This window comes from Psammomys obesus, unplaced genomic scaffold (assembly GCF_907164565.1).
Source record: "Psammomys obesus unplaced genomic scaffold, mPsaObe1.curated_primary_1811, whole genome shotgun sequence".
Taxonomy (NCBI): Eukaryota; Metazoa; Chordata; class Mammalia; order Rodentia; family Muridae; genus Psammomys; species Psammomys obesus.
This window is the reverse complement of record NW_026596089.1, coordinates 2,700,720-2,727,938: the sequence shown is the minus strand read 5'-3', so window position 1 is coordinate 2,727,938 and position 27,219 is coordinate 2,700,720. Positions and strand designations below refer to the sequence as shown.

The 27,219-nt window shown below is 40.7% G+C and overlaps 1 protein-coding gene across 2 annotated transcripts in view; it reads left to right on the top strand.

Moving 5' to 3' along the window:
- The first annotated feature begins 7,774 nt into the window (after positions 1 to 7,774).
- Plagl1 (PLAG1 like zinc finger 1) overlaps positions 7,775 to 27,219 on the top strand; it is a 42,850-nt gene continuing 23,405 nt past the window's right edge. For both annotated transcript variants that reach the window (XM_055627740.1, XM_055627739.1), the window contains exons 1-2: positions 7,775 to 7,834; positions 23,653 to 23,692. The gene's annotated coding sequence lies outside the window, so the exon portion shown is untranslated. The remainder of the gene's footprint in view (positions 7,835 to 23,652; positions 23,693 to 27,219) is intronic.

The window sequence follows — 27,219 nt, the reverse complement described above, 5'->3', positions numbered from 1 at the left end:
TTCTTCTTCTTCTTCTTCTTCTTCTTCTTCTTCTTCTTCTTCTTCTTCTTCTTCTTCTTCTTCTTCTTCTTCTTCTTCTTCTTCATCACTTGACTTATTATAAGTGCCACCAAGAAGCAATGGTGAGAGTAGTTATTTTTTCTTTGCTGTTGTAGAATGCCTGGCACAGCTTAAAAGAGGAGGCATTTATCTTGGTTCATGGTTTCACAGGCTTCCATCCATGGTTTTATGAGAGCCTATGATAGGTAGAGGCTCTTCTTCAGTTCTTGGAGGATAAGAGATAAGGGATAGATACTGTACCAAGAATATGTTTCTAATGACAAACTTTCTCCAATTAGATCCTACACCCTCTCCCCATCTTCTGTTACCATCATCTTATAAGTCTATCAAGATATTAGATCATTGATTAGGAGAGAGCCCTCATAACATACCTGGAGGTAAGCCTTATTCATGTCCTTGGTGTTTTCTTTCTATTCAAGCCTGGCCTCTCAGGCCTTTCTTAGAAATCTGGATAGGAGCCTTGGTGGCTCCATAATTCTTGCATTCTGAATGCTTCCAATATCAACATCATATGGACAGTCTGCTTCCAGATCCAGCATTATCCAGGCCCCCTTGAGCCCGTCTGTCAACTTGACACCCAAGCACATCACTTTAAGCTATAACATTTTACCTCTGGTTCCCAAAAGGCTTCTGTACGTCCCATAATGCAAGATATATTCATCCCAAGTCCCTATAGTTTTGCAGTCCCAACATTATTCAAGAGTTGAAGTTCAAAGTCTCTTCTAAAACTCAAGGTAAACTCTTGTGAAAATTAAAAGCTGTGTACCTCTAATATACATTGCCACAGAGTAAATATACTGATTCCAAGGGGAAAGAGGAGGACACAAGCAAAGGAAGGGTTGGACCAAAACTCAGTGGGGTAAAGGTTAAATACTATCACTCCAGGTCTGGCATCTGGTGCATGGTGGAGTGTGATGTAAGGTTCAACAAGATTGCGGAGCAGGTCACATAGCCTCTTTCTTCTGCTGGCTTCATTTGTCTATAGCTGCCTTGGTAAACATTGTGTGTCCCTGGCCTCATCAAAATTCAGAGGTCTCCATGGCAGTTCAGGCTTCACCCACATTGCTTCATAAGTCTCTCTCAGGGACTGTCTGCAGAGACTCCTATGCTCGTACGCATTGCTAGCCTCTTGGGTTTTCTTTAGAACTCTGGCAGGAAGCCTCTAGAAGAAGGGTTACCTTGCTTATTACATTTTCCACACTTGCAAAACCAGCATCGTGTAGGTGACGATAACGCCTGCTACCTGCTTGAGCAGTCTATGGGTCTCTTTGAACTACTGCAGTAGTACTGAGTACCTGGCAAGCTGAAGCCAGGCAGATACTGCCCTAAGCATCTTTCAGATGATTTTACTTTTTTAAATTCTGGAGCCAGATAGCTCAATGGGTAAATGTGCTTGCTACCAAGCCATATGACCCAAGTTTCATCCCTGGGGCCAACAGTGGAAGGAGAGAACCCCACAAGTTGTTCTCTGACCTTTCCATGAGTGCAATGGCAAGCTTACTTCCTCAAATAAATTAATAGCAAAAATAAGTTTTTCAAATTCTGGAGACTGCCTTCAGTGGAGTAAGCGAGTGCCTTAGGTGTTCATGAAGACTCTGTCCTATGGCCCTAGTGCAAAGGCCTTGGATGCTCTCTAACAGTGTTAATCCCATTAAAACATACTTTCCTCATCTCCGACTCGACACAGGCTTTTCTGGTCAACGGAAGTTTTCCAAATCTTTCTGCTCTACATTTTGCTACTAATTCTTATTATAAACCTGGCTAAAATCAGCCGACAATAAACACACAAACACACACACAAAGCCTAAATGCTATGCTGCCTTAAAAATTCCTCTGCCAAATTAATTAGTCCACAATTAATTAAACTTAAACTTAGGGCATGGATAAAATGTAGCCAAGGTTTTTACCAGAATGAAACACAAATGACCTCTAGTTATGCAGTTTTTATTGCTCATGTTTCTCTGCTATTCTGGTTGGTTGGGATTCCACCAGAATCATCCATTAAGCTCCACTTATAGCACTTTAGGCTCTCCACAGCTCACTTCTCCAAACCTTTCTAAATTCTTCCCAAAAACCAGTTCCAAAGGCTTACAAACCATATAGTCAACATTTAATGGAAGCAATGACTTGACCTTCGGAAATAATTTTATGTATTACTTTTCTTATCAATGTTGCAGAATGTTTGTAGAAGCTGCCTAAAGCAAAGAGGGCTATTTTGGTTTATTTTTTCATGAGAGTTCATTTCATGGTTTCCTGGCTCCGTGTACTTGGAAAGAACATCCCTGATGGTAGCAATATCACCATGGTAGAAGCATGTAGAAGCCAATTTTCACTTTTTGGTAGAGAGAAAATGGTAAAGGAGAGATGAACTGAGTAATGAACTACAGATTTGACCTGTAAGTGTGATCATACTATGATGGTTTTATATTAATTGTCAACTTGACAGGTTTTAAAACTGCCAAGTAATCTGTGTTGTCAATATTTTCTCCCAGACAGAAGCTTGAGTTCTCATTTTCTTTTGGGGCGTGCATGTGTGTGGGGGTGTGTGTTCGTGAAATCTTGTTTATGTTAATTGATATGGGAAGACTCCCTCATTTTGGGTGGGACCATTACTAAGACATGGGATCCTGCACTGTGTCAATGGAAAGGGGGAGCAGAAAAGCAAGCACGCACACACTCATTTATTTCTTTGTACTTTTAAAGAACTGTACGTGCAAACGTGGCCACCCGCTGCAGTCTTCTGCCGCTCTGACTTCTCCTGCAATGAGGGAATGTAACCTTGAACGGTGAGCTGAAGCAAACGTACTCCTGGTTAAGCTGTTTTTATCAGAATGTTTTATCAGTAAAAGAAACTAAGGCATGCAGTATGTTACTTTTTCATGTGATTTCTTGGATACAGAATCCTGTCTTAGGTATTCCTTCATGCTGTTCAGAATATCAATATACTTGTTTTATTGATGACATTTGGGTTTCCAGTTTGGAACCAATATGAACACTTGTAACTAGTTGTATAGACATGGTATCTGCTTTTTTGTTTGTTTGTTTGTTTGTTTGTTTTGCTAAATAAGAATAGGAGTCCTGGATTATAAAACAAACAACTGTGTAGCTTCATAAGATAATTTAGAGCCAACCATTGTGGTTCATGCCTATTATCCCTAGCACTCGGGAGGCAGATGCAGGAGCATCACCAAGTTTGAGGCTAGTTTGTACTCTATGAGTTTCAGGTCAGGCTAGGCTACACAAGGAGACTGTCTCAAAAAGCAAAGAAAGAAACTTTCAAATTGTATCAGTTTCTTTTCCATTTAGGGATGTTCCTTTTAGCTGCTGTTTTTCCACATTGTTGCTAGTCTTGGCATTGTCTGTCCTTTTAACCAGAGCTGTACTGGTGGGCATATAGTGGTATTTCACTTTAGTTTTCCCTTGCACTGGGGAAATGATTTTAAATGTGTTTTGTGTGACTGCTGGTCTGGATGTCCTCTTTGGTCAGCTTTTTTAAAAATACGTTTTGCTCATTTTTATAGCATTCTTGTTGTATGTTAACCACATGAGTCCTTCAGATATTCTAAGTCCCATGTCAGTGATCTGGGTTGTCAATATTTTCTCCCAGACAGAGGCTTGAGTTCTCATTTTCTTACATGGTCTCTTCTAAAGAACTGAAGATCCTATTTTCAGTAAATCTGCTTACCAATTCTTTCATTCAGGATCTTTGGTTTGTGTAGCCTGCCAAACAACTGCCGGTCCTGGGTTTTCCTCTAGACCTGAGTTGCTGGAAGTGTGTCGTGCGTACCAGCTTAGATTTTCCAGTAGCCACAGTAAAACAGCTTCCTTCAGCAAACTCAGGTCATATATGTGTCCAAACTAATATATCCAGAACATAATCATTGTTATCATTTCAACGTGTAGTCAGTACAAAATTATTTTAAACACTTACTAATGTGTATCTGTTGTGTGTAGGGGCTACATTAGTGCCACAGCACGCATGTGGAGGTCAGAGGACAACTTTATGGGGCAGTTTTCTTTTCACCTGGGAGTGGAGCATATGTCATCAAGTTTTAATTGTTTTTAATCCAGAGTCCTTGAAAAGTGAAGCATAATTTTCACAGGTAGTTTATCTCAGTCTTGACTAGCCACAGTTAGAGTGCTAAATAGACTAGTAACTGGCTCTTTACCATGGAGAAAAAAACTGCTTGCATTTAAAACAAGAAAATGAAATCAAATTAAATCACAGACCAACATAAAACATAGGCAGCGTACAATTTCCAGCCAGATCTACAAAGCAAGTTCCACACCTCCCCAAACACATACATGCCCATGTCCTAATCACTGGGACAATATCAAATATTATTTGATTTTTAAAAAGTGCAAATGTAGTGAAGTTTTATATTCTAATTAAAAATTTATGCTACAGGGACCAGCAGGCCCAGTTTTTGAGGAGATTTCATGTGAAAACATTAGGTATTTTGCTTGTATTGAAGTAACTCAAGTGGGTTCAAATTACAATACAATGACAAGTGTCCTTATAAGGTAGTCACGGTGGAGACAAGAAGACAACCTGGAGATGAAGGCAGAGATGTGGACAGTGTGGCTGTCAAGCCACAGAGCTTCTACCAAAACTTGCTAAAGCAAGGGCAGATTCTCCTTAACAACCACTAGAGGGTGCACGTGTTCTTTGCTGAATCTTTTAAATTTCAGACTTCTGGTTTCTGCAGTTTTGAGAAAGTAAGTTTTTTGTTTTGAACCAGCCATTTGTGGTAATTTATTGTGACAGCTATAGGAAACAAGTCTGCCCATTAGTAGGCCAAGGAAGGTCCCCTATAGTTCTACTTTTTGTTTTCAAGAATGTATGTCAGATTTTGCTCAATGTCCTTTCTACATGACTGAAAAATGATACTGTCGCCTATTACTCGGTTATTGTGTTCATGTTTTGTATCAACTGTCTGTTCACGTGGTGTAAATATTAAAACCGCCACAGCTGCTACCATCAGTAGAAATGTTGCCTGATAGTGAAAAGTTCTGACACATTTTATCACAGTGTCAACCTCAGCATTGCTCCTCTTGCTTTTTGATAAAGAAAAACTTTTTTTAAAAAAATCTGCTAGAGTCTCATGTAGCCATGTCTGGCCTTGAACTCACTTGTAGCAAAGGAAGACCTTGAATGCCCTGAATATCTAATCCTCTTGCTTCTGCCTCTTAAGTGTCGGGGTCATCTAGCGAGCCACCATGCCTGACTGATAAGGACATTTTAAGAAGTCTTTATCAGTCTTCTTAAGAGTCTTTAAGAACTCTACTTTAGTGTAGAGTTATCATTCCTCACTGGTTTAGCCCTGTGAAGATTTATTTACACCCTGTAATATGTGTCCGAGGAAAAGATGTCCCAGCTACCAGGGAAACCCATTCATAGTCAAAATAGAACTCTGAAAATAGCATAACAGGAAAAACAGTTTCATGTGATTTATTAGCAACGAGAGTCTCTTGTATAAGCATATTTCAGGAAAGCATGAAAAAGTCAAAATTAGACCACCCAAGGGAAAGAAAATAACCAAGGGGGGGGAAAAACCCTGACATCTTATTTTTCTTTTCTTTTTTAAAACAGGGTCTCACTACATAGTTCAGGCTGACCTTAAACTTTTCCATACTCCTTTTGAGAGCTGGGATTACAGACGAGCATAACTGTCTCAGATGGCATTCTTACAGTGTCTAGTTTGAGAATTGATAGAAGTGCCGGGTCTCCACAATCTGCCTAGACCCACCATCTTCCTACCCTTTGAGGTATGTTGAAAAAAAAAAAAAAAACAAATCCTGAGAAGTCACAAAAATCAGCCCTTTGGAAATAAGTTGGTAACATCCTTGTGAGGTGTCCAGGAACCTACACACTTAACCCTGCGGTTCAGTCACCTCCTGGGGCGCTATGGTCTGCTGCAAATCCTGGCTGGAGCTCACCGCAAGGGCTTGTTTCTATCGAGGAGGGGTCTGCTGGGGTCTAAGGATTTACCAGTTGCGTTGCCTAGGCAAGCAGCATTCCCGATTCTGGCTGCTTCTAAGTGCCCTCCTTCTCCCAACCCTCCTTGCATTAAAACCTAAAGAATTCACAGGAAAAGAAAAAAAAAAGTCTACAAAAACAACACTCAGTCCTAAAACAGAAGTTGATTCAGATATAACATGAATGGAACATTATACTCATTAAAGAATGTAACTCAAAAACTCAAAGAGCACGATATAGGTGGAATGGGGGAAGTAGGCCATTCGGTCCTTGATAAATGATTCTTCAGGCATTCAAGCAGAAAAACCAAGTGACCTTTGAAGAAATCTTATGTAGGATTCAGGCCTTTGCATGGAGATCCTTTATCAGTAAGGCAGGTGGAAATAGTCTTTTGAGAATGTAATACCAACATTTAGGAGGTGGAGGCAAAAAGATCAGGAGTTCAAGGACAGCCTGAGCACACAGTGAGTACAAGGCCGGCTTGGACTACATGAGACCCCATTAAAAAAAAAAAAAAAAAAAAAACATAAGAAGAAATTGTTTTGTGTTCTGTCAGGTTTTACAAGGTGTAGATTTAAAATACCCGTGCTTTTTTTTGCTTTGTTTTGTTTATCCACATGTGAAGATAAAAGCATATTTTTCCTCTAACGTTAAAGTCACATACTTCTTAAGAAAATGGCCTAAGGAAAAAGATATCCAGCCTTCTTTACTAAAACAGAAGTAATCCAGGAAAGGCTTACAGTGACCATCAAGTTCGTTTAAATCTCAAGTTTAGACCGCACATTTAGCGCTAATGAGCAAAGAGTAAAAGCAGCAGCAGTGGAAAATGAGTCTGGGTTGGGGAGGAGAAAGTATGCAGCAGCCTCGCCGCTCTCTCACCCAGGAGACGGGGAAACTGAAACAAGTCGGGACGCCGTGTTCCTTAGCTTTTCCACATCACGTTCAGACCTCTTTTAAGTATGATCGCCTTACAAGGACGAAAGCAAACGCTGGGGGTTCGCTTTGGGCTCCTAAAAAAAAAAAAACTCAAATAGTATAAAATATTTTCAATGTCTAAAGTCTGAAGAACGTGAGCCCACGGTCATAAAAACTGCCTTCAGTCCATCTTGTTTTCTCGCTGGCCAAGCGGGAGAGTATGGGTTCTAGAGGGGCTGTCATGGAACTTGGGGTTGTAGACCCTCAAAGCTGTTGTCGGCGGCCGTGCGGCCCGTGCCAACGGTGGCCCCGCGTCTCACGGGGGACCGAGCTCCCTCGGCCTCTGGCTGCGAGCGCCTGCCTGCGAAGCGTCTCTCTGGTTTCTGGTTTGCGCTGTGGCCGAGGGTGGCTCATCCCGCTCCGGCTCCATCAGCCCTCGATGCACATCTTCTGGCTGAGCCGCGGCTACCTGCGCCAACGCGGCACCTGGGCGACCTTGGCTTTGCGCACACAGCGGATGAGTCACCACGCAGGGCTGCGTGGCTGCCCCCCGCCCCCGCAGACCCCCGAGCCCCAGCGGGGCCTCCTCCTCCCACGTGATGCGGCCCGCTCCTCTCCCCCGAGCCTCGTCCGCGCAGCCCTCCCCTTGGCTGCGGCATTGCGCGGCAAAGCCCACGGAGCCTGCCATTCGTCACTCGGCTGGGGCGGGACCGCCCCGAGCCTTGATTTAGCCGCCGCCGGGGCGTTCTCCGGCGCACTCGCCTGGCAGGCGGGAGAACGCTTGGAGAGGCGCGGCCGCGGCACGGGCTCGCGGCGAGCGGAGCGGAGCGGACGCCTGCCGGCCGCGGTCATGGCAGCGTAGGCTGCGTCCCGGCTCGGGTAGGTGGCGAGCGGCGGGGCAGGCGCGGCGGGACGGCCGTGCCGCGGGGAGGGTTGCCGCGCTCTGCGCGGACCGCAGGGTCCCGGGCCGTCTGGCTCCGAGGAGGTAAAACTCCGGCTCCGGTGCTCTGAGCCACTCGTGCCGCGCTTGCTCGCACCTTGGTAGTGTGATGCGGCACTTAGGCGCGGTCCTTGCGACCCGGCAACACTCTGAACTCACCAAGAGGCTAAAAAGACACTGGGGGTTGGGGGGGGAGCGATTTGCGTCCTTTTGGTTAAAACACACGTAACTGGGAGTTCTCACTTGTGCTCTTAAAGCGACTTGAAAACACCGGACTCTTACGAATTCCTAGGGGAATTCAGAGCGCAACTTGTGTCCTTTTCTCCAGGCTCCAACCAACTTTCAGGACGCTGGTAAGGGTTTTGGCTTTGCACCGAAAGGGTTTAAAAATGTTGGGAATTCCACTCCCCTCCCCGATTCCCCTGCAACAAATGTGCTACTTTGATGTTTTAGGAATCGGGTAAAAATTAAAAATAGAAATGTCCCAGCGTAGGTCTTTCTTCCAGGAATCTTCCTCTAACCCCACCCTCCAAGGCGGCTTCGAGGCCCTTCCCGTTAGCTCTTTGGAGCCTCGCCGAGGTCCCACTCAGGACCCCCTCCCTTTCTCTTCCCTCTGCGTTTTAACCCATAGGTCTGTGTTGGAGACTCTGTCTGCTTACTTAACGCGTGGTAAGTGATTAATATTTTAGTGATGTATGAAAAGATAAAATCTGTTGTTTCGTGGTTTTTGCTCTAAAACAGTGGGAAATGTATGTACTAATAAATGAGAACATTCATTTAAGCCAAGAAAATCAGAGTTGAGGACATTTGACGTCTGCGTTTCCCCGCTCTCGCTGTCCCGTGCCTCTGTCCTCATCCCTCACAGCGTGGCGTTGTTCCAAACGTGAAGTCCGTATTTGTGAGTTGTGAAATCGTTTATGTAGACAGTGATAAGAAACGGAAAACCACAAGCAGAGATTTTTAAAACGTCAGAGGGTCTTTATTTTATGCCCCCCGCAGTTTTATACACATGAATGTGTGTAATGATGTTCTAAAATGTCATTCCTTACTCTGAGTCATAGTCAAAAAGTTTAAACACCACTGCCCTAGATACATTTTCAGATGCACCAGAGGACATGTATAAGAGGCTGTCTGTGTAGTACCACAAAGCTGGACGACGCCTTCATGTCGGCCTGACAGAGAAACATAAATCATGTGCCAGTCATAAAATGGAGCACAGTACAGGGGCGAATGAAGTAGTTTTGTGTTTCCACACAGACACCTCTCAGTGTTGAGGGGGAAAAAAATAAAACTAAGTTACTTAATATTGCATGATTTCATCTATGTAAAATTAAGAACCTGGCAAGCAAAGCTATTGTTTAGGGAAGCGAAGAGATATGAAATGTCAAAAGGGGGAAATATAAATTAAAGCTATGAACATGAAGTTAATGGTTGCCTCCCTGGAGGAGTAGGGAGTGGTAGGTCTGAGGGAACGTGAAGGACACTGTGATTCTGAAAACTGCATCTCCTGGCCAGTGGGCAGTGACCTGAGCCACATTTCAGGATTAACAACATGTATATCTAAACGTTAATCCCCCCCCCCCGTCAATAAATTAAAGAAAGTGAAAAAGCCTGAATCCACGGCTTGAAATCTCAAAATTTCCATTGCGTCATAAAAAGTCTTGATCAGGGAGAGTTACCTAGGAAACGTAACAGCATTAACTTTGTATTTCATGATTTCTTTGGGGGCACATAGCTATTCATTACCTCCCCCATATGTTTCTATACATTAAAAATTTTAAGTGTATTTTAAAAGAACTTGAGAAACTTAAGAAAATTGAAGTCACTCAGTGTGCTCTTTCCAAAAGTAACTTTGGTGTTACTTGGACTTATATTTTATTTAGCAGTTTAAGCTCAAATGAGGTTTTGTTATGGAAAAAAGAAAAGCAAATACTAAGATGGTCACAAAGCACACAAACTTTGCAAACCTCCATGCTGGGGTTTAAAATGTTGGCATGCTGCATCCATTTCGATTTCAGTTATTTCGTGGCTCTGGGCCACATTTCCAGCACCCAGCCCCCACATGGAACTTTATATTTTATTATGTTCCACACTCTGAAATTACAGACCAGGACGTTTCCAACTTCGCAGACATTTCTCCTGGGAAACATTGTTCTGCATACAGGTCATGGTTGAAAAAACTTTCGGATAATAAACAGACATTCATCTTTGTGATGTGTGTGTCTTGATTTTTTTAAAAAAAAGCTTGGCTGGTAATGAAATGTGTCCCACAATGATTTCTAAAATGTTTATGGTTCATGTTTTGTCAATAGTTCTGGAGCGCAGGTACTTGTGGGTGTAACTATGTATGTTTTGCTTATGTGGTGGAGATAATACAAGATTAACTGCATTTTATTTTATTTTTCACCTGGAATGGCAGTTGTGGCTGTGCCAGGGCCTCCCCCTCTGCTATGGGCAAAGCCCAGCTTGGTCTGGGCTTGCTTCTGGGCTCTGTACCCATTTGTCATCTGAAAACATTACAGTTTTTTGTGAGCGGTTGCTTTACATGTACTCTGTGGTTCTGTTTAAGAAGTAAACATGTTTCCGTTATGCTATATTTTTTCATTTCACTGTTTGAGAGGTATTCTCTAGCTTCAGTGTGGAAGGCTTGGGAAGTGCCTCTCCCATTAGTGATTTCTAGTTTGCACTGCAGTCATCATTTGTATCAATACCACTGATTTGTTTCCTTTTGAGAGTCGATTTGTGGTCTTAATTGTTCCTCATCTGATCATGTAGAGTGTGCAATCAAAGGCTTTCTAGACGCAGTAATGTATGTATTGTGTTCCTTTGCATGCATGGACACTTTACCTAAGGTTGCTTTCTCAAGCTTGGGAAGTTTTATCCTTGATTTCATTCTCCCCTGTGCACTACCTTTTTTTTTTTTTTTTTTTTCCTTTAGGAACAACAAGCAGATGTACTAAACTTTCTTGCATGTTTTTAATCTGGCTTTTATTTTTTTGTCCATGTCAAATTCTGGATATTATTTCTTTAGGTCCGTATTCCAGTCATCCAGTTTGCCTTTTTTTTCCTCCAAATTAAGCTACAACTTACTTGCAAAATGTGGAAAAGGCAAAAATAAAGGGTGTGGCCTGATGAAATGTACTAAGTATGTGCCTATGTGACTACGCAGATGTGGTCATAAAGCCTTTTCATCCCTGTTCCTTCCCCCACTCAGCTGTCCTGATTTCAGTAATCATGAACTTGAAAATGTGCTGTTATTATTATTATTATTATTATTATTATTATTATTATTATTATTATTTGGCTCACATTGTATTCTTGAGAGCCATTCACACTGCATTATAACTTCTGTTTGTTTGCTTGTTTTTCTTTTCTATATGGGACTGGCAAACTGTGGCCTATTAGCTAATTCTAGCCCATTACATAGTTGCATATAGCAACTTTTATTGGAACATGGCCAAAGCCTGTTTCTGTGTTTATTACTGTGGCACTATCTGGCCCACAAAGCCTAAAGTATTTATTTTCTGGCTGTTAGTGGGATGTTTATTTTCCCCACAGGAACAGTATTCATTACTAACGCTTTATCCATTTTACTTTTTTATGAACATTAGAGTTGTTTTTAATTGGAGTGTTACAAATTAAAGTGCCATAATGTTCTTTCTTCTTAAAAAATGAATTTACTTTATTTCAATTATGCATATACATGTGAATTTGCATGGGTTTCATACAGGTAAGTGCAGGTGCTGACAGAGCTGGATATGCTGGGATCGCCCTGAAGCTGGAGGTAGGTCTGGGGGTCTGAGCAGGGCTAACTGCTGAGCCATATCTCCATCCCCCGAAGTTCCTGAAACTCATTGGTGGAGATATGTCTCCTGGGTACAGATTGAATGTCCCTAATCTTAAAACCTAGTCTTTTTGAACTACTTCATCTGCTAAGCGTTTGGGTACCTATATGCCACAAGTGGGAAATTCCACACCTGGCCTTACATGACAAGACTTAGTCAAATGCAACTTAATAAAAGTAGTGTATGAAATTGCTTTCAGGCTATCTGCGTGAAGCATATGTGACATCTGGCTGAGGGCGGCCATATAACTTAGGTACATGCATACCTAGCACCCCTGAGGCTCAGGGCTCAATACCCAGCACTACTAATAAGTAAGTAAGCAAATTAATAAATTAAGTTCATTTTATATGTAGTCTTAGCCCCACTCCAAACATATCTTATGCATATTAAGATTTTTAAGATTATCAAATGATAAGGGACATACAATCTGAATAACCCAAGAAGTTGAACTTATAGCCTTTGTATAGTTTTGTTGCATTATCGAAAGTATTTGTAATAAGTAGCATTTACATTTTTTGAGACAGGCTAGCCTAGGAACTTAGTATATAGGCCAGGCCAGCTGTGCACTACCACCTTTGCCCCTGGTTGCTGGCACATCACAATTTCTTTGTGAAGAAGCGCTTGCTTAAATATTTTGTCAATTTTAAATTTTTGTTCCTTTTAATTTCTAATTAAAGGAGAAGTCCGGAAGGAAGGCTTACCAGGCACATGCTAACAAATTGTTATTTTTGAGACAAGGTCTCATTGTATAGATCTGGGTTGCCTCAAACTCCCCATGTAGACCAGGCTGGCCTTGGACTCCATCTGCCTCTGCCTCCTGGGTGTAGAGATTAAAACCCTGTACCATTTGGCCTGTGTAAAACTATTTTTTTGCCTCTGGATTTTGTCATTTGCCTAATACTCCCTCCCATCCCCCACTCCTACTGTGTGTGCGTGCATGTGTGCACACATGTGTGTTGAGCCTTGAATCTAAGGCCTGGCACAGGGTAGGAAAGTGTTTTACCTCCGAGGTACACACACATTCCAGCCTAATTTAATGGTGCCTTTTGATAAGCAGTATTATTTCTCTGAAGTTCAGTCTATCGGGGTAATAATGCTTCTGTGAGTCCCACCCATGAATGATTCAAGATCTCACCTGCCTGTAGCTTCTACCAAATGGTCTGTATTTTCAGTTCTCATAGTGGACCTATGGTTTTTGCCATTTGATCCTGCTGTATGTGTTAGGACAGGATCAGGATGACTTTTTCCATGTGGGCAAACAACTTCTATATAAGTTAATTGAAAAAGATGGCGTTTTCATTGAATGATAGAATCTTTGAAGAAAAAGGAAAGATCATGTAACTGGGTCTACTTCTGAATTTGTTCTCTTCCACTTATATTGCTTTTCAGTTCTAGAGTTAATATGTCTTAATATGGTTTCCAGCAAGTTGTTGTTTCTTGGTGCTAGGCATTGAACATAGGGCCTCGTGCTTGCTAGACAAGCATTCTACCACTAAGCTGCTAGACCTGAAGCCCTTGGCATGGTCTGTAGCTTCTCTAATTTTGCCCCGCCTCCTCCTGTGAGTGTGTGTGTGTGTGTGTGTGTGTGTGTGTGTGTGTGTGAGTGTGTATGTGTGTATGTGTGTGCAGGTGTCCTTCCCTATATAGGCAAATATGAAGGCCAGGGGTCAGCATCATGTGTCTTCCTCAGTTCTTTCTCCAGGCTGGTGTTTGAGACAGAGTCTGTCAGTGAACCTGGAGTCCACTTTCTTGCTAGACTGTCTGCCACCAAGCCCCACTCCCTGCCTGTCTCTCCTTCCACAATGCTGAGGCCACATGAATGAGACCAGGGCTCACTCACTATGTGGGTGCTGGGGACCTAAAATGTTCGTGTTCGTGTAGCAAGCACTGTACCCATGTCTCTAGCCTTTGATTTTTCTTTATAACTTTAAATGAAATCTTTGCATTTTTTATAAATATTAGAATGAACTCATGAGTGTGCATTTTAAGAATCTATTGTACTGGCTTTATAGAATAAGTTTTGAAAAATTGTCCATTGACTTATCCATTAATATCATAATGAAAAATTGCTATTTATGAACACAGTATACCTTTCCATTTTATAAATTCTTTGGTTACTCTCAGTGTTATTTTGTGGTTTACTATGTAGAGGACTTATACACTATTAAGTCCCATATGTGCATTTTATAATTTTCCTCCAAGTTTTATTTCCCATGTATCTTGTTTAAAATAAAAAAGGTAAATTTTTGTGTCTTGATCATGTATTTTGTGACCTTGCCAAATTCATTCATTATTTGAGTAGTGTATATATTTGTGAGAATGTCCTAAGTGCACAATTATGCCACATGCAAAGAGAAAAATAACTTTAAAAAGGGTGTCTAGTCTATTTTTCATTTAATCACTTTACAGCATGATACCACTCCCTCCCCCGTTACCACCCAGTTCTGCTTTCATGCCCTCTCTCTCATCCCTCTCTACTTCTTTTCAGAGAAGGGGCCCCCTAAGGGGTGGCAGCCCACCCTGGCAAAGGGCGTCTAGGCTTACAATTGCTGTTAAACATTTTTTTTGGAGTTTCTTGCCTGTGTGATAAGGAAAAAAAATTAAAAAGTAAATTTGAACCTTGAATTTAAAAAATTATAGAATTATGTAAAATATAAAATTATAGAATTTTTCGATTTACCAAGATAGTAGAGTGTTCCTATATTATCTACCCACTTTCCTGTGTTATCTTATATAGCTATCATACATTTACCAAAATAAGTTAACATTGGCATAGTACTTTAAGCCAGTGGTTCTCAAACTTCCTAATTCTGTGACCTTTTAATACAATTCATGTTGTGGTGACCTGTGACCATGAAATTATTTCATTGCTACTTAATAACTGTAATTTTGCTATTGTAATGAAGTATAATGTAAATGCCTATGTTTTTCAATGGTCTTAGGTGACCCCTGTGAACCATGGCTTTAAGCCATAGACTCTATTCAGATTACCATAGTTATTTTTTCATGAATGTTCTCTTATATTACAGTCCACACAGCACATTGCATTCAGTTCTCACATCCCGGCTTTTTATGGCAATTTTTTTTTATGGCAATTTCTCAGTCTTCATCACCTTCCCACTTTTGAAGAGTATAGGTCATATATGTTGTAGAATACCTTTTAATTTAGATTTGTGCACTTTAACGGTTATATACATGTTATATATTTGGGTTAGAACATCACAAGGTATTTATCCTTTTTATTATACCTCCCCTGGGGGCTCATGGTATACACATCAACCAATGATGTTAATCCAACCAGGTAGGGAAGATGGTTTCTGTTATGCTTCTCATCATTACATTACATTTCCCCCTTTATCCATATCTTGTTCGTTAGAAGAAAGTCCAAATTCAAGCGATGGAAATAATTTCAAATAGTATATGGATATAAGTTAAAAGCCACCATAGTAATTAATATTTTGAGGGAAATATTTTGAGGTGCTACAGTCTGGTGCTTTGAGATGCTGTGAACTCATTTAATATGTTCCTTCTCCCACCTTCAAATTGACTGTTTTTCAAGTCCTGATTCTGAACACCTGAGTTTAGTAATTAGAAACCAGTATCTGGGTACTAGAAATCCTTTTGTCAACTGACCTGTCACGGTTTCTAGGCGTCCCCAGTGGTGAGTCTATGGACGTATACTCAATTTCAAACTTGCTCAGTGCCTTCTCTATCTATTGATGGCTTCACATTTGCTTTTCTTAGTGTGATGAGATGAGAATTTTATATGAATTCTATATGAATTTTCATGCCAGTCTTTCATGAAGGATCCCCAACCCCAGGATCTTTTCAAAAATAGAAATAGCTTTGAACTTATATGTTGATTTTTAAAAGAATGGATGTGTTTGTAACATCTAAGCATTCCATTCACCTCACTTGCGTTTTAAAAAATGTTCTTGAGGAGTACTTTAAAAGGACATTGCACACTTTGTTAGGGTTACTCTTGATCTTTATAATCCCTAAAATGTAGAATTTCCCTTTGTTTCCATTTTTTCTAAAAGTAGCTAGTTATTCCTTTGTCACTGGCCAGGGCATCTAGAGTTAGCTGTGGTGACTGTGGATATTCTTATCTTGTGTGAAGATAGGTGGTAGTGTCCCACCAGTGCTCAGTGCTGTGGAGTTGAGAATGATACTGATTTTGTTTTTGTTTTGTTTTGAGACACGGTTTCTCTGTGTAACCTTGGCTTCCTGGACTCTTTTGTAGACCAGGCTGGCCTCAAATTTGCAGAGATCCACCTGCCTCTGTTTCCCTTAGTGCTGGGCCACTATGCCCAGTTAATACTGATTTTATTAAGTCCATTTTCTAATCTATTAGATCTTGAAGCTCAGTTCCTTCTGTTCCTTTCCTAGTTCTCTCCCTTTGTTGTGCGGTATAATCTTGGGGAATTGTTTAGCTTGCCAGTGTTCTTATTTTAGTTTTCCCATCTCTAAAAGGTGGAAATCAGGGCTTTTTCCTGTAAAGTTAGTGAGACTACTAAGTGAATACTTGGTGTAAGGGTTATGAATTATTCCTATCCTCTAGGAAGCGTTCATTTTATTTCTTCTTTGATTTCTAAGCATGTTAGATTGATTACTTTATTATAACCAGTGCTTAGTCATCAAATCAGCTTACATTAAGTAAACCTTGGATATATATCTATGATTGGGATTTAACATACTTTCTAGTGTAATACTTATGAGTCATAAAGCAACTGTTCTTTGACTGTAGCAAAGAACATAGTGAATGATAGATTCCTAAAACAGTATTGCACAAGGGCTTAGCAACCAAGATGGCAACCTTCCAGACTTTCTGGAGCGATTTTTATCTGAGTTTTTGATACGCTAGAGATAGAGCTTTTGCATGAACAAAGTCAACACTTGGCATAAATATGGCAAACCCCACTGTACAGAAAGGGAAAGTGAGTCTACCTTTTATTGCATTAGCCAAATATTGGATTTCTTAATTTTGTGTTTAGAATTTTTACTGTATATTTATTCACCAGCAATATTTTGAGCAGTTTCATGCCAGGCGGTGCATTTTGCTGGTTTGAATACATCCATGTTCTTGAGAACTTAAAGGTCAGTCAGATTTATGTTGAATATTAGAAGATGGGCCTACCTGTACCAATGTGGGAAAGCTCATTTATCTTTTTAATTGATAAAATTAAGCTTTCTAACTTCTTGTTATTTTTTTGCATCCCTATCAGCCCCATAGCTTTCGGCCCTTGTTTTCCTGTGTGAGTTTTCCTGCTGCAGTTTCCTTCCCTCGTCATCACGTAGGATGGCCACTTGCTAAGACACTGGGCATTCCCGTCCTTGTGGGAAGAGGTCCATGGTTCCTAGGCTGTCATGGCCCCTCCTTGTTCACCTCCAGCTTTACTGGCCTCCCCATATGTGCTGCTTCTTAAACCAAGTCCATGGTCAGGTAGCCTTCACCTCTCACCAGTCTCCACCAGTTCCGTCACCTCTCACCAGTTTCAGAAGATTCCCTCTGCGGGGTCAATGGATACAGTCCTCCCTGTGCTATTTCCTTACCTTTAATACATTCACCTCAACTAACTTGCAACCAAAACTCTCTAGGTCCTGTTCTGAAGATACACTATAATCCTTCTACCTAGATCAGAACCCTATGACCTGTGAGCCATCATTCTTCTTAAATTGTCAGCTTTTTTTTTTGTCGGTATGATTTATTTTATTTTATTATTTTATCAGTTACATTTTATTAAATCTGTATCCCAGCCGTGTCCCGATCCCTCATTCCCTCCCAGTCCCTCCCTCCCTCCCTCATCTCCACCGTGCTCCTTTCCAAGTCCACTGATAGGGGGAACCTCCTCCCCATTAGAGGAGAGCTTTGCAGCCAGTCCTGAAGATACCTGATAAAATTGTCAGCTTTCATCATGCATTTTTTTTTTCATCTTAATGTCATTTCTAGCTGATCAGGTTCTTAGAGATTCTGTTCAAACGCCCTGCATGGTACAAAAAACTATTGCTAAATAGCTTCCACTATTAAAATACCCATGGTAATTGTGCTTGGTTTTGCAAGGTAAGTAGAATTATCTCTGTTTCCAATTGTGAAGAAACTCAGCAAAGAGATCAAGAAACTTGCCTAACACCATATAGTTAGTAAGTTGCAAAACAGGTTTGTCTGATTCTAAAGCTTTTGCTTGTCTATGCTGTATTGCCTTGGTGCTAAAAATAAATGGCTAAATAAATGAAATTACTGAGCAGAAATATTTACAGTAAAGCCAACGGGGAGGTGGCTTTGCCTTCCTTGCCACTGTTCTGCTTGAAGTCTGCCCTTTGGGACCACGCTAGATATGCAGAAAACCAGTGGGCTCTGGCCTTCTTTACATTTCCCTTCTAATTTCTATTGTTACCAATGGATAAGTTTTAAATATTCTTCATTGGGCTCAGAGCAATAATGAGAAAACACTTTGCTCAATATTTCATTGTTTGGAATTTTTACTTGTTTTTGCAGTGCTGGGATTCAAACCGGAGGCCTTGAAAATGCTAGGCAGGTTTTCTACCACACACCTTTAGCCCTTTAACACCTTTAGCCCAAATTTCACCCCTTTTTGTGTTCTATCTTTTCTTTGCTTCCCTTTAACAAATATATGAGCTGTTTTTTTTTTTTTAATTTGGTTTTTGCTGATAACCCAATAGTTGTCACTTGCTTTGGATTGGTGGCATGCTGCCCATAGTCACCAAAAGTATCACCTAGACCTAGTAGATTTAAATGTAAGTTGGGGGCTGTTCAGGTGGTTCTTGTGAAGGTTCATGCCTGTAATCCCGGGAGAAAAGGCGAGAGAGGATCAGAAATCTCACAGAGGCCAAATATCAGATATCCTGCATATTTATATTAGGAGTCATAACAGTAGCAAAATTAGTTATGGTTGGGGTCATCACAGCATGAGGAAATGTATTAAAGGTCACAGCATTAGGAAAACTGACAACCACTCAGATGGAGCCCCACCCTTCTGCCTCATCTAACCTTAATTCCTTGTGGAGCAGAGGGTCTCGAGATGCATTGCACATTGACACAGGGATTGTGAAGGACTCATTCCATGTGTACCCGAGCCATCTACGATAGAGTGGTTGAAATGGAGACAAGCTGCTTTCGTGTTTACTATGCTGTCTCTCATTCCCTGTCATGTATCTTAACAGGCATAATGTCAGTTATTTTTACAGCACTATTACTGTGGCTCCTGGTTGAGATTTTGAGAGCTTGTGTGAGGTGGAACTGTTCATTTGGCTGGCCTTCTGTGAAGTATGTCTGCTTCATAAGCTTTTAGCGTAATACCTTGTTGCACTCTAAAGAGATATTTCAAGCTGCAATCTAGAGAATTGCTTTTTAAAAGCCCAGGGAAGATGTTCATAGCTCTAGAGGGTGCTGTGTAGAACACAGGGATGTGCCATTCAGTGTGAGGTTTTGAAATCCATGATGTACAGGAAAATTAGGGACTCCTGCCATCTCTTTGGAGTTATAAAAATAATACAGATCCAAACCTATTCTGTGATATTTTTTATTATAAGTTTATACTTGGAAAAGTTGATTGGCCTGCAGCAAGTTTGAGACAAAGGAAGCAAAATGCTTCTTCCTGGGTCCTGCGTCTATCTGTCTGGTCATTGTTCTGAGTATCTTCCTGTTCTTAGCTGCATTGGAAGTGAGGGTTACAAAAACTGCCTCATTTGGGACTAACCAATTCTTTTTACTCACTTCCTACAAGCGGAAGTATGAGGGCCAAAGGGTCATTTTAACACTTCAGCCTGAGAGGCCTTTGTCTGTGGCAGCAGTTTTTTTGGGTATTTATTTATGTATTGTGTTTTTAGGCAGTCCTGTGTGCTAATAAACATGGCCTTGATATTTTTTCCTTTTGATTAGATGAATGTCATAGATTTACAGTCTCATTTCTGTGGCTTCTCATAGACTTCAGTGAAGTTGTCTGGGACTCAATGGCTTTTCTTAGAAAAGCCAAGTCTTTATTCAGTCCTGTCTCTGTCATGTGTCCTTCAGGCAATTTAACTTGGCAACGTTTTCCTGAGTTTAAACCCTTCACAGTCTTCCTGACATCCTCTCTTAACTGGTCTTACTCTGCAGCGAAGGCCGGCCTTCGTAGTCTAGAACTACATGCATGTTCCTGCCTCACTGTAAGGGGGTAGATTGACTCAGGAATATTAAAAAAGATTTTTTCATATATCTAAATATTAGGAGTTGTAAATTGAGTCAATAAACTAAACCTAAAATACATTTGATCTTTTCTTAACAAATTTACCTCATATAAACTGCAAAATGTTTACTCAGGGAAACGTTCCTAGAAAGAAAATGGGGTAAGCTGGTCCATGATCCTGACCCATCTGGTTATCATTTTCTGCCCTGAGCCCTGTTATATGCCATAAAGGGTATATCTTTGCGTTCTATCCCTACCCCTCCAGCACAGGCTATCCAATACTAGCTGACCCACTTCTCTTTAAAAGCATGTATCTGAAAAAGAGCATGCCACTGGAAGCTGCTGAGAGGTAGAATCTATGTTTTACGGGCCTGACACACATGCAGCTGAGAGTGGCGGTAATCTCCCATAGATCCTGGGACTTCTGTCTTCAGTGAGATTGTGCAGCTAGAGAAGGCCTAGGAGGAAGCATGGATCCCAGGCAGAGCCATTGTTCACCCAGGCCTTGTGGCAGTTCCGAGAAAGCACAGGTGTCTTTGTGCCTAGAAAAACGAGGGTAGGAAGTGGGGTGACCTACAGGCCAGTCCCAACTTTTCCAATGCTAAGTCAGCTTTGAGCTATTGCCAGGGGAGGTAAGTGCTTTGATCACCTGCATTGACAATCTTATCTTGACAATGCAAATTCTCACAGTCACATTGTGAGAGAGAAATCAGTTTCTAAGGAACTGTAATGAATTTACATCAACTCTAAATTCTCTTCTTTTGGGGAGGTAATAAGACTGGCACTCTTACCATGTCACCATTTAATGGGAACCATTACAAAGCACAGGAAGCCTACCATCAGGAACCCAGGTGATCAAGGTCAAGTGCTTGCTCTAACAATGTGGTATCAGGAAGGGTTTTTATTTTCTTTCAGCCACGACTGAATTTTATCAAGGAGATAGAATCACCTACACCTCAGGTTATCAAGAATATTAATATATATATCCAAATAAGTAATGCAGAAATATGGGTACAGAAAGGTCCTTTCTCAAATGAAAATTAGTGATATTCTAAGGAGTAAGTCTGTTTTTTCTTCAGGGAGGATGACCTAAGAAAGGAAAGAAGTGTAGGGTACTTGAAGGCTTCACCTAGTCTGATGTTCTAAGGAAGTTCTTTGAGATGACCGTGGGCTCTGGATAATCTCCAAAGATTTATCTTCACTCTCAACCTTATAATCTCTTAAGCATCAATCTCCTGAATTTTAAAATGAGAATAAGATTTTCTTAATGGCGTTAATAAGGACCCTTTGACAATGTGTTTCAAAGAAGGGCCAAGTTGGGAAGTTGGGAAGTGAGTTGGAAGCAAGACAATGATGATTTTCCAGAAGTTTCTCTGAGAAAGGGTAGACGTTGAGTCAGAGCTGGAGGGTACCATTAGATCAAGAAGTATTTGTTTTTTAAGAAGGGATATACCAGGGTATGTTGTAGTGGGGACATGTGTCTTAGTGGAAAGGGGAGGAGTGATAACAGAGAAAATTTTAGATGGAGAGATAAGGACTGTCTTCTGGTTCTAGGAAGATGTCTCCTTGCGGCTGGAGGGAGTTCTGTGTATTTAGAGTTGGAAGGGTGAGATCCAGTAGCTTTTGTTTTCTCAGTGAACCTTGAGGCAAGGGTGTTGGTGGACATGTGTACAAGCATTGGCAGTAGGAAGGGCAGCTGGAAGAGAGGAAATATATGTGAAATGACCACAGTATGGGGAGGCATTATGAAGCTTGACAGTCTCTGGACTCTGTGAGTGCAAGTTGTTAGAGTTACAGTGTTTAGTATGTATACATATTCCCACAGTGAAGAAAGTGTGTTTGAGGTACTAAGAGAAACTATAAAGCTTAGTTAAAATACTAATAATGGGCTCCATAAATGGAATAAAACATAAGCATTTTAAAACTATTGATAGATTATGTGGCTTCAGGTGGAAGCAAAACTCATCACACTCCCTTGTTTTTATTTATAACTTATATGCACACCAGCCTGTGCTGGTGATGAGTCTGTCTTCCTTGGCCACCTACTGTCCCTAGACCATTAAGGGGACATTTGTAAGCAAAGCATACCCTGAACATCTGAAACAGATATCAGTGGCTTATTGAGCAGGTGCCTCTTAAGTATTCTCGAATTGGCCAGCCTGCCACAGCTATGCATAAATGTGTTGTTTGGTTTTGCAAGAGAAAATAGCTACTAATCTTCAGTAATCATGTTATATCATTAAGCTAATAAACCTATGGAAATTTTGTCCTGGTAAGTATTCTGCTGAATTATTATCATTATCTGGACATTACCTTTAGGCTTTTAGATATATCTATTGGATAAAGAGCCTAATTTTGCAGCTTTTTATCTGTGACTGAAAATTTCCCTCCTCATCATCACCTTTGTTAGTTGAATGAGCTTTTTCAAGGGTCGGCGTGGACGTGTGTATGCATCTGCCTGGCATCATCAGGAGAGCAATTCAAGGGCTGCTTAAGGGTGTGTTGTTCTAATAGAGGTCTCCCTGTGTGCTCAGCTCATTGCTTTTTGTTTTGTTTTGACCATTTTCTATCATTTTGTGTTTGAATAAAGAACAATTTTCATTTTGTAAATTACTGTTTGGGTCTGGTTAATGTGATGCATACACTTAGAGACTGGAACACAGAATTGAGAATTCCAGCCCAGTTTGGGTTATATAATACAAGCTTGTCTCACAAACTGACAGAACACTAATTTCATTGTTTGGGGGCGTTTTTCCTCGTCAGTTGCTCTATATTAAGGTGAAATCTTGCAGTAATTGGAGGTTTTATGATGACAGAGCAACATATCTTGATGTCATTATTATTGATTTTCTTGTAGGACAGGTGAGCCTGGATGCAATGATCTGGTCCCAAACACCCCATGTGTAAATTACATATAACTTCTTAGTTATATGTAATTTAATATGTAACTTCTTAAATTACATATAACTTCTTAAATTACATTCAACTTCTTAGTTTCTTAGTTTTCTCCCGGGTCACTCAGGGGTGATACTAGTTTCTGAATATTAAATGAAGTAATATGTAAAACACTTATATCGTACAATGGCAAATATCCAAAGGTTTCTTATTAGAGATATGTTGAAAATATGGAATGAGAGTTCAGAGAACATGTCCACTTTAACTGCTCAGGTTATGAAATAAGTGTTTTGTCCTGCAATACCAATGAGAAGAAAGAAAACATGTTTTCTGAATTAAAGCTTATTCCAACGCATAAAAAGAGATCTTTTAAGTCATGATTTGATGTACAACTTGGTAGTAGTTGCTTAAGTATGGGGGTATTTATTTATTTTTTCTTAATAAGTGGATAGATGTTTAATGCTGAAATAGGTATTAGCTTGATGGTACTTATGGCTGTGGCTGTGGAAGAATGTGGGAGCCCCTTGTGGTGGGGTCCTGCTCTGTGTCTTGACTTCGGTGGTGATGTGAGCCTGTGTGTCTGGCAAAGTTTTACAGAAGTAAATGTACATATACAACAAAACTGGAGAAATCTCAAAAGACTCTGAATTGAGTTAACAGAATTTAGGTTGTAACGTTATATGTAATTTTGTGAAACCTTGATGCTGGGGGAACTAAGTCAAGGCTGTCATAAAAACTGAACTCAAATCTTCAATGGTCTCAAAACTACCATTAACCAGTGTACACTCAACTGTTGTGTGATACTCACAGACACTTTTTGTTTGCTTTCAGATTGTTCCTGCCTGATTTGTGCACCCTGTCATTGGATTTTGTAAGTTGCTATTTCTTTTTTTTTTCCCTTCCATTTAAAAAAGAAAAATCCCCTCTCCAGCATTAAGCCTTCTATCATCACAAGGGAATATGTTTGTAAATGTCTTGGGCAAAATATTCTCATGATTTTGTCTACAGATTGGTACTTTAAGATCTTTTTCACTTTATCCCCCAATGCTAGTAGAGGAGCTTTGGTGCCTACTCCCACTTTGGGCTTAGAAGCATGTGTTTCTTGAGTGACTCCTTTCCAGCATGATTATAGGTAAGAGCCACATGTTTTAGTATGGATCTAGACTGTTGTCCATTATTATCTCTACCCAAATCATTCTTGTGCCATTTTTGATTTTGATACAGAAGACTTTAATATTGTAAATGAATGTTAAAAATGATATCAAATAACTATTGTTGCCTGGGGCACCTTTATTTTTAATCTGTTAACAATAGAAGAAGCTGATATAAACTGCCAGAATAAGTTTGTATCTTCTGGAACTTGTTAAGTCAGTATCTTGACTTTTGTTTTAGAAATGCTGTCTCACCTAACTGGGGGCTATCAGCAGATAGACACATGAATACAGTCTTCTCTGTCTTCCTTTCTGTTCTTGACATCCAGCTGGCAGCAGTTGCTGTCAGCTCCTCTTTCTGCATGTACGAGAGCACTTCTCCCTTCACTTGCTACCACAGCAGTGCAGGCTTTCATGATCTGCCCATTGTCATGGCTCCCAGGATCACCTGATTTGGCTCGGTACTTTTTATACTCCTCTTTCTCTAAATGGCAACCTTGTAAGTTACTTAAAAGTCTGATCATGTTAATTTTTGACCAGGATCTATGGTGCCTCCCTAGCTCACTTACAGAGGCTTATCAGTGCCTACACAATAGGCCCCCCTTATACCTCTTGACTAATCTTTTCCTGTTCCACACACACACTGCTTCAGCTGTCCCATTTTGTTATTTTTATTTCAGGTTTTACAGTTGTTCCCACAAATAGCTGTACTACTGGTTCCTTAACAAGCTTCAGATCTTCCTTAAAATTGACATTTTCTCACACAGGCTTTCTTGACAAGCCATTTAAAAATTGCCACTGTTTCCCTTACCTTCCTAACATTCCTACTGTTTTCCTAATCAACATCTGATATATATTTTGTCTTCTTTTCAGCTCAAAGGCTAGCTCTAGAAGGGCATGAATTTTTGTCTTGTTCACACTTGTTAACAACTAGTCAACAAGTACTGTTACAATAAAAAATAAGCTTTATTATAAAGTGATTCCCATATTTATAGTCTAGATGGGTGATAGATAGATACATAAATAGATGATAGATAGATAGATAGATAGATAGATAGATAGATAGATAGATAGATAGACGATAGATAATGAAATTGGGAGAGTGGGATATGAAGAAGGGTTATTAAGAGGAATAACATGATCGCTTATTAAGTATAGTTAGGGAGAGAGGACTTAAGTGGATAATTATATCCATAGTACACAGTAGCAGGGTATAACGGGAACAGTGTGAGGTCTAGAGACCAAATGCTTGAAGTTTCCATCCTGCTACTGTATGACTTTGGCAAAACCCATTTCCTCAGCTCTGAAAAGCAGATTCATAATGTGTCAGTCGGTTGTGAGGAAGATCGAGTTGTAAAGTTTCAGTTCTTTGCAAATGCTTCTGAAAGAGGCAAGTGAAGCGATGAGTGTATTTAACCCTTGCCACAGGCTTTCTTTAAGTAGTAAATTTCATGAGGACTTTTGAAAAATAATTTGATTTAGAGGAACTTAATGAGTTTCCAGAGAACCTCTATTGAGTCAGAGTGACCTGTAATTATGTTCATAAGACTAGCTTCCCTTAAGAAGCGAGTTTTTGAGGCATGCTAATTTCACAGTACCTTGTAAAGAAATTCTTGACAGATATTTCTGTCTTCATTTCATAAGACCAGGAAGATGGAGACATTTAGTGTAACCCTTAACTTAAAGTGAGTCAGTGGCTAGATTTAGCTTAACATTCTTGATGAACAGTCACCTGTCTTCGTCACAAGCCACCTTTCATTCCTCTGGGGACTTTATACTTTTCTCTCTTTCCCCTTTTGTCTCTTTTTTTTCTTCTTTAGTTTCCTCAGACAGGGTCTCTTTATAGAGCCTAGGTTGGCCTTGAACTCCTGACCCAGTATGTTCAGCGACTGAGTGCCATGCTGAGATTGCAGGCCTTTGCTGTCATAGTTTGCTGCCTTGGCTTTTTTTTTTTTTTTTTTTATCTCATTTCTGTCTAACCTAGAAAATAAGTGGAAGCCTTTCACAGAGGGCTGTTCAGTACCCTCTGTGTTACCTCTTCAGTATTAAAGATAGAAGCAGTGAATTGCAGGCCCAGGAACTCAGTGGGGAGCCCAGGACAGGACTGAAGCTTGGAAGTGGGCAGCTGGGTGCTGTGTCAAGAAGTTGGGTTTTCCACACCTTTCGTTCCAGTCTTGTGTATTTTCTTTTAGTTTAGGAATTTTGAAAGGAACCCCATCTCTTCTCGTGTTTACTCAGGATGAGTGACAGACATGGAGTGAGCCACAATGAAATGAACACATTTCATTCCAGGGTTTTGTAAAGGTTGCGTCAAAGGAGCAGTTCTGAATTCAAGGGCAAATTTAGAAATCCTTTTAATTTTGTTTGTTCAATAGAAGTAACCCCTTGGGAAAACACAGTTTCTTTCAGGCTCCCTTTGGTTCACTCTGCCCCTGGCTAGCCCTCTTTACTCTTTGCACAAACAGCCTTCACACACAGCTGGCTATTTAGGACCTGGTTACCTAGCTAGATTCCCTAGATCAAAGAAAGGGAAAAAAAGGTAACTGTCCCACCTGTTTCCATTTCTGTTTTGCAAACAGGATTTATATAAACCAAATTCCTCTCTGAGCTGTGTGGCCTTCCCTGGGGATCATGCTTTTGGGAAAGCCTAGAAATTAGAAATTACAGTTTTCAGTCAGAGTGACCTCGAGTTTGTTGGCTGTAACAGCTTCGCTGTTAACACAGGAATGGATTGATAAGGGCTGCTTGTCACCAAAGCTGTCCCCCGCATTCTCACAACTGTTCGGTTAGGAATAAAGTTTCCAGACAGTTTGGGTTCAGTGGCATGAAAGACATCTCAGACCGTCAAGTGGACCATCCCTCCTAGAGATACAGGGCAGGGGAAGAAGAGTGGAGTGAGGGAGAAGTTTATTTATGGAATGTCAGCCATTGAGGCTCAGCAGGCCCTCGAAGCCCAGGGCTTCCCTCAGAGCCTGTTTTCTCCCTCTGACCTTGGATGAACTAGTGAGCAGTATATTATGCCAGACGATTGTGTAGGTTTGTCATGGTTAGCTTTCTGGACTGTCACTGGAATGTAGGAAATGGATGAATTTGAATTGAACCATGAGGTGGTCTGTCGGGCCCTCTCCTGGTCTCAAGAAGACCTGTCGCAGTTTGTCTGGGCTGGGCCTAATGAAAGCTTTGGACTGAGAGAGAGGTGGGCCTTTGATCTCTTTGTTCCAGCTGCTCCCTGGGAACTGGCTGAAAT